Source organism: Lygodium microphyllum, chromosome 24 (assembly GCF_053477565.2).
Source record: "Lygodium microphyllum isolate KBCC chromosome 24, Lygodium_microphyllum_v1.1.10, whole genome shotgun sequence".
Classification (NCBI taxonomy): Eukaryota; Viridiplantae; Streptophyta; class Polypodiopsida; order Schizaeales; family Lygodiaceae; genus Lygodium; species Lygodium microphyllum.
In genome coordinates, this window is record NC_141158.1 from 63513190 (window position 1) to 63526505 (window position 13316).

The following is a 13316-nucleotide window of genomic DNA, read 5'->3' on the forward strand; positions in this document are numbered from 1 at the left end:
ATTCTTATTGGATGAAAATTTATGTGAGTGCTATTTGCATTATGAGTAATTGCTGTTTATCAGAAAATCTTGGTTTTGTAATGATTTACATGCTTTATTTAATTCTCATAAACCCGAAATGCGGTCTTTAAGTGGAAAAATGGTAGTTTTTCTGTTTTGGGTTTGCAAAAAAGTGTTCCCATGGGGGGAATATGGAAGATAAATTGAATATTAGTATGCTGAAGTGATTGGAATAAGAAAAATTAGAAAATAGTATATTTTATTGTTAGATAAATCAAGAAAATGGAAAAAATAAGGGAAAAAATAGAAATACGTCTTGCAAAAATAAGGAAAAATATAATAATTGTTTGTGAATGTATGGTAGTGGCAAATCATGAGGTTTTTGCCCTGTATCTTTGTCAAAGTTTGTGATTTATTGCTTTCTATACATCAAAACATGACAAAATGAACCTCTACATCTATGCAACGAAAGCAATACCTAAACGTAGGGGGTTGGGATGTTTGAATGGTGTGATTTGTGTGTTGACTGTTGTTGATTTTCTGATGCACATCATGTCATAGAGTTTGTGGTATGTTAATTAAGAGAATAGTAGCACGAGTGTTGTCTCGCTGCTATTCTTGCATCGCCACAACGGGTTAGTAAATGCATTATAAAGCCTGTTTGTGCACCACATGTTTCTGATTTTAAAATGATGTTTGAGCACTTTAGAATTATTCACTTTGCATGTGCATGATGATCATGGTATCGGAATATAAAAATCTTGGATGCATAGCACCTACTTTCAATGACAATGACCAACGTTGAGTATGGAAAGGCATCCTAAACCATAGAATAGACGTTCGTTTCTTGTGGGATTATTTGGTGAGGACACATGGTATATCTCCTAGATTCGAAATGATAGAGTGGAGTTTGTTCATTTGTTTTATATGTTGAGCAGCACATCAAGGGGCTAATCCCTACGATGTAGGAGAGCTGCAGTGGGATCGCGGTGTTTCTACCGAGAGGTTGCCTCTCATGTGTGTGATTATCGTAGTATTTATTGCCAATGTGTATGGGTTCTCCCTCTGTGGAGTTTATAGAAATGGAAATGTTGGACTACAAAATTATGAAACTATAAATGCATAGATTAGGCTTTAGGGCAGTTTGTCCTTTAGCACTAGATTGACGCTCCTGGTCCGCGAGGCCGTGAGGGGGTGTTTGTCTGTTATGAGCATGAGGTCCGGCTAGTGCCATAGCCAGTGCCGACCCATTTTAGGTCCCATCAGTGGTGCGTCTGCCGGGAGCTGCCAACAAGTGGTGGTTCTCGAATCTAGGGTTTTTAGGGACCAAAAAGTTTGTTTATGTCCTCTGACAAGGACCGTCAAGCCAAAAAACAAAAAGCAGAACGTGCTGAGAGGGCTAGACGGCGGGTGGAGATTGTAAGTCGTTATTCTCCTCAAAGGAGTAGCCCGATATGCATAAAAGGCAGTGGTCTTAGTAACCCAACTGCTGCACATAGTCCTTTAGGTGCATGAGGAAGCGCAAGTTCTTCCTCTCTTCCACCAAGTCAACCCACTTCAAGTGGGGGTGTGATCCCATCAGTCCAAACTCCTATTGTCAATACGATTGTCGTCATGGCATAACCCATTGCAATTCCTGCAGGGACGCCGGATCTGTCAGCTTTAGGAGTGCCTTTGCCCATTTTTAATGGGTTAGCCGAAGAAGATGCGGAGTTTCACATTTGTGAATTTCAAAGATTAATGTTTAATTATCGCATCCAAGATGAGGGACATCTTATGATGTTCTTTAACATGACATTAAAAGGAAGGGCTACGGTATGGTATCATATCATAGAGACTAGAACCATAACCACAATTGACCAATTTCATGCAGCTTTCCAAGGAGAATATGCCCCTGAAAGAGGTGGCCAATACTGGTTGTGTGTTTTGAATGTAACCCGCCAACACCCCCATGAGAATGTGAAAGCCTATGCCAAGAAGCTTAAGAAAGTGTTTCGTAAGTTACAAACTTACATTCCTATGCCGCCGACTGCCCAATTACAATACTTTTTGCATGGATTGGATTTCAATATTTAGGTACAATTGAGCAGTGTGGCTTTGGCTAATATGGACACTGCCATCGCGCGGGCAGAAGGAGTAGAGTCACGATTACAAACGGCCTACTCCTCTCGAATAAATCTTAATGCGGGTTTAGTACATGGAGGAAATTTACAATTGATAAATGGAAGTCAAGGGATGCCTATGAATAACCCTAATGGGAGAGGAAGCATGGTTCAAAATGTACCTCTGCCAGCTCCTCCCAATGTGACTATGCCTATGGCTAGTCAGTTGGCTCCACCAAATGTTGGAGGCCAAGTTTCGAACCCTAATGTGGTTCCTGTGAGTCAACAACCAATGCCCCATCAAATTGTAAGGCCAATGGAACGATGGATAGACGATCAAGGCTATGAGTCGAGTGCCTCTAATGTCCTTGGCGAAGTTAAGGATATGATGAAGCACTACACTGACATGATTTCTGAACAATATCCGCAAATAGCTATTGACGTCAATTTCTTGAAGAAGCAGCAGAATATAATAGGGAGTCGATGCCCTGAAGAGGGTGGTCCCTCAAGATTCACCTATAAGTGGTGTGGCGGACAACATTTTCCTAGAAAATGTCCAAATGTTAACGCAAGGTAGTAACCTGCAGCAAAATGATGGACCAAGACAAATATTGCAAAGGGAAAAGACCACTATAGAAGAGTTGCCACAAGGAAATGGAGTTAGCCTTATCGAGGCTGTACATGTCAATGACGCTGAAACCTCTAACCTACGAGCCATGACAAGAGGCCAAAAGGCTAAAGAGGTTGACAAAGATAATGCAAAACCGGTCGAGGAAAACCCTAAGCACGGGGATAAGGGGACGCAAGTCCTGAATCCTAGCATGGAAGGGGGACCTCTAAGGCCTGTTGACAAAAAAATCGATCCTAAGAAGGATGAGGAAGTGCCAAGAAAGAAGGCAAGAGCTAAAAAAGAAGCACCAAAGCCGGTCCCGAGACCAAAAGAAAGGATGGTTTGGCGAGAAAAGAGAGTTTGGCTACCTATCATGATTTTGATTTAGCAAGTTCTCTTTGTGAAGTCAAACTAGATGTAAACCTCTTACAGTTGATTAAATTATCTCCACGAGTATGCAAGGAATTCAAGAAGATCTTGCATATTGGGTATATTGTAGAACCTTTGGGCATAGCCCGAGTAGGGGAAGATTAGTTTGATCATGCTGAAAAGAATTGCCCTAGGGTTCCAACATATGTGGATGGAATATTAGTAGAGCATGCTATCGTAGACACTGAATCCTCCATCAATATCATGAGTTCAGAGTTGATGGAGAGGTTGGGTCTAGGCATCCAAAAAGATAGCTCCATCCTTCTTAGAATGGCTGATGATAGTCTAAGGCAACTAGAAGGTTGCGTCACTAAAGTCCATGTTACAGTTTCAAGTGTAGAATGCTTCTTGGACTTAAGGGTAATAAGATTTGCAGGACGTCCTTGTTGAGATATCGAGCTCCACTCGTGATATGCCAGGGTGACCGTTGTGCATTTATGTCACCAACTTGTCAGTTGTAGATGCGGTTGGTACACCGCCCATGAATAATAGCTACATGATAGCTATCCTTATCTACTCTAGTTCGTGGCTCAGTTAGTATGCCACCTCAGTTAGTTGAGTTTGGTTTGAGACCCATATATGGGGTTCTTCTATTTCTTTGTATGAGAGTTCTTTTAGCTTACACAACTAAGAAGAGGAAAACTGTTTTCAGCCTCCACCTCTGTGTGTATTCCCCCATTGTGCAAGCAAGAAAGCTACAAGTGAGACTCCTTCCTTCTCTCCCACAATCTTGACATGGTATCAGAGCCTTGTTCGTGGTAAGGAGCTCAAGAAAGCAAGCCAAGCTCGCAGTGTTCTGGTAAGAGGAGCAGTGTTGCTTTCATTTTCTGTTTTGGGAGCAGATCTCTGCAGGCAGCACAGCCAGAAATTGCAAGAGTGCATTATCTCAGGTTGAGACGCTCTTCGCGGTGAAGTAAGAGGGCAGTATGTGCTGCGGGATAGGGCTTTAGCCCTAGGTGACCCTGTTTTTTTTATTTGAGGCCATTTCGGGGCCTATTTTTGAGGCGGAAGTTTTTTGCACGCACTCAGGAAAAGGCCCTATTTTATGCTGTGCGACCATTGTTCTTCAGGTCGGTGAAAAGTTACTATAGAAATTGCATTGTATGCCTATGCGCAGAGACATTGGGAGTTACAGAATCATCCTTGTTGCCTGTTGATGCAAAATCGTTACTAGGAAGTGACTGTGTGGTCAAATACCACTTTCGTCAGTTTTGCAGATTTGCCCTTGTGAGGCTGAAGCTGTGTTCTTTGCAGTGACAGAATTTTTTTCAGTGTTCTGTAATGGCGTCTGATTCTCTTTCACAGATTGTCACTGAAAAGCTTGAAAAGAACAACTTCCAAGCATGGAAGTTTAGAATGAAAATTTTCCTTATGGGAAAAGGATATTGGGAATTTGTTGCAGGAAATGAAGAAGAACCAGTTCTTCCTGATGTTCCCAATCAACAGCAAATGCAGGCATTCAAAGCATGGCATGAGAGAGCCAGGAAAGTTATGTACTGGCTGTCTATCAGTATTTCAGACTCTATAATTGTGCATATTCAGGATGCAAGCACGCCAAAGGAGGCATGGGATACTTTGTCAAAAAGGTATAGCACAAATACGCAAGCCAGGAAAATGCAGCTCAAGCAAGAGTTGCATAATGTGCAAAGAGAAAGTATGAGCATCAATGACTACCACATGAAGGTGAAGAAGATTGCAGATGCACTTGCTTCCATTGGGTCGCCAGTGGAAGATGATGATTTAGTTTCTGTGACCTTGAATGGTCTAGGAAAGGATTATGCACAGTTTCGGACATCCATTTGAGTTCGTGAAAGATTTCCTGATTTTGAGGAGTTGATTGCTCTTCTAATTTCTGAGGAGCAGAGAAATGGTGGTGCATCTTCTTCAGGAGGAACTTCAAAAGAAGCTATCTTCTACTCAAATGCTGGAAGAGGTAGAGGCAGAGGTAGAGGAGGCCGATTTGGAGGCCGTGGTAGAAATCAGAATATGCAGCAAACTCAAGAAAACCAGTCCCATGGAGGAGGACGTGGTAACTTTAGAGGCAGGGGGAGCCAAAGAGGTCGTGGTGGATGGCAAAGAGGTCAAAATGCAAACAGCAATATTGAATGCTACTACTGTGGTAAAATGGGTCATATGGCTAAAGACTGCTATAAAAAGTAGAATGACATCATGAATGGGAAATTGCAACAAGGAAATTATGCATCTTCTAGTAGACAGGGTGAGGACAGAAATGAGCACTTGTTTATGGTGCAGCACATGAACAATTCTGTAACAAGTGCAGAAGAAAGCAATGATGTATGGTATGTTGACTCAAGTGCATCAAACCACATGACAGGTCATGCAAAATGAATGGAGGATGCAAGGAAAATGGAAAAACCAGGATTTGTGGGAGACTGGTGATGATAGTGCACATCCTATTGTGCAGATTGGAAAAATTCCTTTGTCTATGCAGGATGGGAAAAAGAAATACCTGTTCAATGTATTTCATGTCCCGAATATCACCAAGAATCTGGTTTCTGTTGGTCAAATGGTTGAGCAAGGCTTGCAGGTCAGATTTAATCCTCATGGATGCTTTGTTGAGGATATGAAAAATGATAGCTATCCTTATCTACTCTAGTTTGTGGCTAAGTTAGTATGCCACCTTAGTTAGTTGAGTTTGGTTTGAGACCCATATATGGGGTTCTTCTATTTCTTTGTATAAGAGTTCTTTTGGCTTACACAACTAAGAAGAGGAAAACTGTTTTTAGCCTCCACCTCTGTGTGTATTCCCCCATTGTGCAAGCAAGAAAGCTACAAGTGAGACTCCTTCCTTCTCTCCCACAATCTTGACAATCCTAGCTATCGAGTCTTGCTACGTAGGCCTTGGATCTTACGAACAGACTGTCAAGTCGATATACTTGCCGATCGAGTGGTTTTAGGTAGAGGTGCTAATCGAGTAATAGTCGATACCTACCCTGAGTCTCCTCAGAGTGAGAGAGCTCCTTTATCCTCTACTGAATCAGAAATAGCAGATGATCCATTTGGTAGTGAGACATCATCCATTGATGAATATAAAGAGGGGTCCACTATAGAGGATATTTATCAGATAACTTTAAATGAGTTGATAGAGCCGCAAGATAGGATAAGAGACGCGGATGTGATTGAGTTAGACCTTGGCACGCCAAATGATTCACAGCCAATTAAATTAGGTTCCATGCTCAGTTCAATAGAAAGGGAGGACTATGCGTCCTTGATTCAAGAGTTTCGTGACATTTTTGCTTGGAGTTATGATGAGCTGAGAGGTATTACTCCCAGCCTGGCTATTCATACTATTCCTGACAAAGAAGGCAATCATCCTGTGCATCAAAAAGTAAGGCGTATGCCTTTTGAATTGAGGGACGGGGGCTGTTTGAGGAGTTACAGAAGTTACAGAAAGCTGGTTTAATCTTCCCTATACAGCACATAGAATGGTGTTCACCAGTTGTTATCAGGAAGAAGAAAAACAACCAGATCCGACTATGTGTAGATTTTAGAGAGCTGAATAAGCAGACGGTTAAGGATTACTACCCGCTGCCATTTATTGACCAGATTTTGGATCAATAAGCGGGTAGAGAAATATATTCGTTTATGGATTTCTTTACGGGATATAACCAGATGGCAATTGCAGAAGAGGGCAAGTTGAAAACAACTTTTATCACTGTCTTTGGTACTTTTGCGTACCATGTGATGGCCTTTGGTTTGTGCAATGCATCTGGATCATGGCAATGAATAGCATATAAGACCTTTGGTGACATCTCCCCAGATGAGCTGAAAGTATTTATCGATGACCTGGGGGCAGCCACTGTAAGGGAAAGGATGTTGATTATTTTAAGAAAGTGCTTTGAGCACTGCAGACAATTTTGTATCGCTCTTAACCCACGGAAGTGTGTCTTTATAGTGCCTTATGGGCTATTGCTAGGCCATGTGGTCAGTTCAGTAGGAATCGCAATTGACCCTGAAAAGATCAAGGTTATAGTCACTATGAGTCCACCATGCACTCCAAAAGAGGTACATAGCTTTCTGTCATCGATAGGGTACTATCGGAGGTTTATAAATGCCTTGGCAGAAAGGACATTGCCATTAATGAACTTATTATCCTTTAGCTGTCTATTTTTATGGATCAACCCTTGTAAGGTAGCTTTTGAGGATGTGAAACAGGAGCTAGTAAAGCAAAAGTTTTAAAAGCATCTAAAAGAGGCGAGGTTTTTTACATATTTTCAACAGCCATCATGCATAGTATCAGCTGTGCTGTTTAGCCCAAATTTGGGAGGAAAAGTGGCATCATCCAATAGCTTTTGCTAGTCAAAAATTGGGCATATCAGAAATTAATTACACCTACATGGAGAAGTTGTGCCTTGCGATGGTCTTTACGACTAAAAAATTCAGGCACTACATCCTCTATGAGAATGTAGTTTTTTATACGAAGGCGGAAGGGCTTAGATTTCTTATGAACAAGCTACAACCGCCTGATCGTTTGGCAAAGTGGTTAATCACTTTGCAGGAGTTCGATTATGAGATTAAGAGTAAGCCACCGAGGTTGCAGGGTATTGTGGAATGCCTTGTGGATTTCGAGGAGCTAGAAGAAACTTTGGCTGAAGAAAGTGATATTGAAGAAATGTTTAAAATTGATACAGCTTCTATTCCATCTTGGTATGCTGCTATCACGCATTATCTATCAATGCAAGAGACTAGAGTTGGTTTATCAAAATTTGAAAAGAGGAAAATTAGACAACAGGCTCTGAAGTTTTCCTTGATCGTAGGGATACTATATCGGCAGGGTGTTGATGATATCTACCGCCGATGTGTGATACCTGACGAGGTTCTTTTCATCTTGGAAGAGTGCCATGACTCTGCATGTGGAGGGCACTTCGCTGGACGATTGATGACACAGAAAGATTTAAGAGCTGGATATTGGTGGCCGTCTATCTTCCAAGATTCTTTTGAGTATGTTAAGAGATGTGATACATGTCAACGACATGACAACAGAGAGAATAGGAAATGCCCATTTACGCCTATCATGGCTATCCTTCCATTTGAGAAGTAGAGCATTGACTTTGTGGGTCCTATCACCCTGTCGTCTACTACCCAGAAGAGGTACATTATAGTAGCAACTGATTATTTTACAAAATGGTCAGAAGCACGGGTGATGAGGCATGACAATGCAAAAGAGACTGCAAGTTTTCTTTTAGAGAAGATTATCTCCCATTTCGGTCCACCGAAGGAACTAGTGTCGGGCCATGGAACCCACTCTTTGAATAAAGTGATTAAAAGCTTGACTGAAGCTTGGCAAATCAAGCACAATAAAACGACCCCTCATAATCTGCAAGCAAACAGGCAAGTCGAATGTACTAATAAGTAGCTTGTGGGTATCTTGTCTAAAATAGTCTCTGAGAAGAAACGAGACATGTGGTTGTATGTGGCAGTATGGGCGTACAATACAATGTTCAAGCGAGCTACTGGACATACTCCATTCAAATTAGTTTATGGGGAAGAATGTGTGTTACCCCTCAAAATCGAGTTGCCAACCATACGGTTTGCAATTAACCACTCTTTGGGAGATGAGGATTCACTCTTTGAACGTTTCACGACCATAGCCCACCTGGATGAACTGAAATTGCAGAGCTTATTACACTAGGAGGTAGCTAAACGTCGGATGAAGCAATTGCACAACCTTAAAGCAAAGAAGTATACCTTTAAAAAAGGGCAATTAGTTCTGTATTATGATGCGCGTAGGGAGCTGTTTCCAAGGAAGCTGGAACCTAGATGGGATGGCCCCTACAAGGTTGTCAGGATAGGGAAAAATAGGTCTACAGCTCTACTAGATGATCAACACGGAGTAGAATTTAAAAATAAGGTTAATCTTAATAAGATTAAACCTTATTATTTCTAAGTATGCTAATACGGACAAATGCATTGCAGGTCCATGCTGGGGCTGATTTGAGACCTGCAAAAGAGCATAAAGCTGGTTGATGGGGCGGTTAATTCCTTATTTGGAGCACCCATATCTGGAGTAGAGATACCATCAGGGGAAACTCATCTAGTGGAGCAAAGGATACAAAGTGATTGATTAAGAAGACAAAACCTTTGTGTGGGAGATCAAAGTCTTCTATCATCACTGTTTACGAATGTTGACAAGTATCCATGTTGAGTTTAATGAAGAAGGTGGGATGGAGCCGTTAGTTCATCCTCTAAACATGTTAAATTTTGACTATCATAATTATGAATAGAGGAGTTCATAATGGCAGGATGTGTAAACCCATTGTGGATGTACACATTATATTTTGATGGGGCATCCCCAGGGGCCCTAATAAAAAAGGGAGTGTTGGAGTAGTAATCTGAGATCCCCAACGTAGAGTTACGATGAAGTTAGATGCTTATCTCGGGGTAGGATTCACTAACAATATGGCGGAGTATAAAGCCTTGATTATGGGACTGCATATTGCCAAGCAAGGTGGTATTTGGCGGTTGTTAGTAAAAGGGGATTCCCAGTTGATTTTGAATCAGCTAGATGGGACGTACATAGTGCGGAACCCCATTCTTTGTATGTATCATCAAACTGTGATTGGTGCACAGAACGGATGCCGTAAGCGCGCGTAGTGAGTGTCAGAAGGTCCCCAAGAACAAAAGAAATCTACTTTTTGCACACAAATCAATGTAGAAAGCTTGCACGACATGAACAAGAGACCAATTGGGTGCAATCTCCCTCCATGCCTTGTGTGAGCGCTCCACAAAGCATGTATTTTATGTATTAATCATCTTCAAGCTCAAATAATAGCCCAAATTACAAAATAGTACGCTTTAGCTTTTGAGTTTGCTTTTGTGCCAAATAGAAATAAAGCTAATGGGCGTCCAAGAAGTCAAGTGTACCCAAATACAATGTCCAAATACAAATATCTAAATCGTGCACCCATGCGCATACAAAAATAATAAATAAATATGAAACGCCTTGATAAATAGGTGCGACAAAATATAGGCGCCATGCCTAAGGTATGCGCCCATCAAAATATTGATGATAACTTTCGATACACGCTATCCTCCAATGCTTTCCACTGCCACAATTGCTATCTCTACACATCAACTGAAGCATTCACAATCGTTAGTAAAATAATGCAATTAAACCGATAAAAGTGAATACCTAGTAGTCTTCAGCTACATAAATAAATTAATTGGTTAGAAATCAATCCTAACCTTAATTTATCATGAGTGCGCACTCTAAACTCATAAACATTTATTAATTTAAATATGTATTTTGCAGAATCACCCGCTATGGAATCACCCATGTACACATAAAATTAACAAAAACGCCCGAGAAGGATAGGCACCCCTATCAACTTCTCACACAAAGAATCCACTTTGTGTATGAGCCCCGATAATAAAAGTTTACGGAATCCACCGTAAAACCTCACGGAATCCACCGTGGCACGAAATCCACCGTGAAATATGCCTCGTGGCATCATACCCCCGGGGTGGGATAGCAATTGTCCTCAATTGCTATTAGCTCAATGTGGAGCTAGCAGAGTGGGGAAAGCATTTAAGTCTCTAGCGTGCATCCATTGGGCCTCTTCAACAGGATGGTTCTTAAACTTGACCAAATATCTAAAACATCTACGGCCAGTTCTAGTGGTCATAAAGTCAGTATCTATAATAGCTTCAGGTTCAAGGATTTCAGTCTCTTCATCTAACAAAGGTGGGTTTTCATAGACAATGTGTACAGGTAATTGGCCTCTAAAGGGTCGTAATAAACTAATATGGAAGGTGTCGTGAATTTTCCAATGTGGTGGTAGTTCTAGTTTAAATGCATTTTCATTGATTTTGTGTATGATTTTAAATGGTCCATAGAATCTAGGTGCTAATTTCACAACTGGGTGTTTATCTACACTTTGTAATCTACGTTTTTCTATTCGTAACCAAACATAGTCATCAAGTTTAAAATTCATGGCCTATCTTTTCTTATTGGCTTGTTTTGTATATGATTGCTAGGCTTTGGCAATCATATCTTTAACTTTATCAAAAATAGTAGCGTGCATGTTAGCAATATCATTAGCAGTCCGAATTTTATTTGATAATGATGCAACAGGTGTAGACAGTCTATAACCATAAATAACTTCAAATGGTGCTTTCTTTGTAGCTGTATGTGGTGTATTATTGTATGCAAATTGAAGTAAATGTAAATATGTATCCCATGTGTGTGGTTTTGAAATAGTATAAGCACGTAAAAGATCTAAAATAGTACTGTTAGTAGCTAATGTTTGACAATTTGTTTCAAGATGAAATGCAGATGAAAAATCAATCTTTGTGCCTAAGTTAGCAAACAAAGTAATCCAAAAATGATTGCAAAATCTAGAATCACGATCAGAAATAATAACTTTTGGTAAACCATGATTAGTAAACACAGTTTTCAAAAACAACTGAGCTTCTTGAGATGTAGTTAGAGTTTTCTTGCATGGAATGAAATATGCTTGTTTACTAAACCTGTCTACAACAATCCAAATCATATCATGGTTAGCTTTAGTGTTAGGTAAACCAGTAATAAAGTCCATAGAAATCTGTTCCCATGGTCGTGATGGAATAGATAATGGCATTAGTAAACCATATTTTTTGCCATGGTGTCTTTTAACTCGTTGACAAACTAAACATTCAGAAACAAAGTTAGATACATCAGTGTCCATATGTGGCCAATAAAAATCTTCAGTGTACGCAAAGTAGATATAATACCTCTATGACCTTGATATGGAGGACAATGAATCTCATTCAAAACAAAAGATCTAAATGAAACTGTAACACATAATCTCTTTTCATAAAACATGAATCCATTATTGTAAGACAGTGAATCAATAGGAATCCAATTATTTGCAACTAATTTATTCCAATCAGCTTGAAAAGTAATATCTTGATGATAAGTATCTTTCATAGGGATAAGGGAATCAAATGATATCACAGAAATATTATGAATTGTCGATCTTCTACTTAAAGCGTCGGCTACAACATTCTCTTTTCCTGGTTGATATTGTATAAGGGGATGAAAACTTTAAATGAAAGCTACCCATTTAATATGTCAGTCAGATATTTGGGGTTGACTAAGGAGATGTCTAATACTTTGTTGGTCAGTTTTAATCATAAATTCAGAACCCATTAAGTAATGTTTCCATTGATGTAAGGCTTGTACTACAGCTAGTAATTCTTTATCATATGTAGAATATTTAAGTTCGGATGGTTTCAGTTACAGCTAGAGTAGGCTATGGGATGATTATCTTGCATAAGTACGGCTCCTATTCCAGATCCGCTAGCATCAGTAACTACTAAAAAGAATAGCTTGAAATCAGGTAGTTGTAATACAGGAGCATGGGTTAATGCATGTTTCAATAAATCAAAAGATTTTTGTTGATTGTCAGTCCAATTATAAACAATACCTGTCTTTAAAAGTTTAGTCAAAGATAAGGCAAGTAATAAAAAATTTCTTATAAACTTTCTGTAAAAACTAGCAAGACCTAGAAAAGAACGTAACTCATGCACATTTTTGGGTATGGGCCAATTTAAAATTGCTTCTATCTTTTTAGGGTCAACCTTAATACCTTCTGATGAAACAATGTATCCTAGATATTCAATTTCTATCTGAAAGAATTCACTCTTTTCTGGATTAGCATACAATTGATTATCTTTTGACAACTTAAAAACTAAAGACAGATGTTCATAATGCTCATTCTCATTTTTACTGAATACCAATATATCATCAAAGAATACTATAACACAATGCTGATATTTCAGAAATATGTGATTCATCATGCGACTAAATATAGCAGGTGCATTAGTTAGACCAAAAGGCATGACTAGAAATTCATAGTGTCCAAATTGTGTTCTAAATGCAGTTTTAAATATATCAGATTTATCCAATCTTACTTGATGATAACCAGATTTAATATCTATTTTACTGAATATGGCAAAACATTGTAACTTATCCATAAGATCATCTACCCTAGGTATCGGATATCTATTCTTAACAATAATTTTATTCAGGGCACGATAATCAAAGCACATACGATAAGTATTATTATTCTTCTTTACTAATAATATAGGTGCACCAAATGGAGAACTACTAGGTCTAATTAATCCTCTGTTAAGAAATTCCTCTATTTGATTTTGAATTTCTTTTTGTTCAA